This window comes from Aplysia californica, unplaced genomic scaffold, assembly GCF_000002075.1.
Source record: "Aplysia californica isolate F4 #8 unplaced genomic scaffold, AplCal3.0 scaffold00597, whole genome shotgun sequence".
NCBI classification, from domain to species: domain Eukaryota; kingdom Metazoa; phylum Mollusca; class Gastropoda; order Aplysiida; family Aplysiidae; genus Aplysia; species Aplysia californica.
In genome coordinates, this window is record NW_004797867.1 from 279,750 (window position 1) to 281,176 (window position 1,427).

The 1,427-nt window shown below is 41.3% G+C and overlaps 1 long non-coding RNA gene across 1 annotated transcript in view; it reads left to right on the plus strand.

The window, feature by feature from the left end:
• The window catches only part of LOC118478477, a 21,813-nt gene extending 20,811 nt beyond the window's left edge, over nt 1–1,002 (plus strand). The window contains exon 2 of the long non-coding RNA XR_004859072.1: nt 154–1,002. This is a non-coding gene — a long non-coding RNA (uncharacterized LOC118478477). The remainder of the gene's footprint in view (nt 1–153) is intronic.
• The last annotated feature ends 425 nt before the right edge of the window (nt 1,003–1,427 follow it).

Genomic DNA, 1,427 nt, shown 5'->3' on the forward strand with positions numbered 1-1,427 from the left:
GCACACACGCACACACGCACACACGCACATTAATTTATGTTTTTTTGGGGTTAAATTAAGCTTTTAATCCTGCACCCCCCCCCCCTTCTAATATAACTCACATTTCGTATTACAATGTTTTTAAACTTGATGTTCAATCTGTATCTTCCTCAGACCCGGTGAATCGTGACGTAACTGTTCCTGTAATTTCCGGCGCACCACTTCGTTTCGTACGGCAGCTGTGACGTCATGGGTTCCGGTGAAGGCACAGGCGAAGGATCTGGGCGCGGGGGTTTGTGCCCTGGTCTGCTGTGGGCCATCCTCTGGTTCATCATCCTCATCTTCCTCGGCTGGCCAATTGGCTTCTTCATCGCTTGGCTCTATGTCCTCCTATTGCCATTCAGCGCATGTATCGAGCCGCTCAAGGGCGTGTGCGAAGCCATCTTGAAAGTAGTGCAGCTTCCGTTGACATGCGCTGAGAACATGATTGGCATGAAACCTCTCTGCGGTTAACAAGGACTTCTTTATTTTTTATTTTTTTTTGTTGAAGAAATCAAATATATATATATATTCTTACATAAACTCCTATTGTTATAGGTTTTCCTATTTAGAAGTTTGACATTTATAGTTCATAAGTTATATTATATAGAGATATTTTTCAAATAATTCGTCTTACCGCAAATGCCTGTGCAAGCTGCAAAATGTTACTTGAGACATTGACAAACCACGTAGTCTCAGTATGTCCTTGCCTTGTTTGCATCCTTGCTACATTGTGAAATATAGGTGAAGTGCTCATTTCATGGTTTTGTGAACTCCTATTATCCGAGGAAATGTTACGTTACTCGTGGAAGTATTTGTTGTAGATTCACGGTTATGTAAGTGTTGTGTTCTTGTAATTATGTTGAGTGTGTTATAATGATTTCCATGAGTGCATGTGTGTGTAAATGAAGCATGTCTAATCGTTGTGTTGTACTGTGTGTGTATGTGTATGGGGGTGTGTGTGTGTGGGGGTGTGTGTGTGTGTGTGTGTGTGTGTGTGTGTGTGTGTTTGTGTGTGTGTGTGTGTGTGTGTGTGTGTGAGTGTGTGTCGTTGGCGTCGCAAACTATCTATTTAAATCTGTTTGGATATTTCTCTCTCTTAGAGAATAAAAACTAGTTTTGTGGTATTGTTCCAACTCATGTGTCGAAGCCAGAGTTGTCTATAGTATTTCGTTTTTTGAAATATCGCGTTGTGATTTTTGCGTATTCTTTTTAAATCACCCTGTATATTTATCATTTTTTCTCTTTCAAATTTCCCTGCTCGTGTATTCAAACTTTTGTCATGGAGGTGGAGATCACCCTGGTACCATTTCACAGGTATAGTTGGTCGCTTTTAAGGACAAGCGGGCTAACCCAGATTTCTGGGGTTTCCAGATATCTTGACCTGCACCAAAAGTGGGCATTGGAGA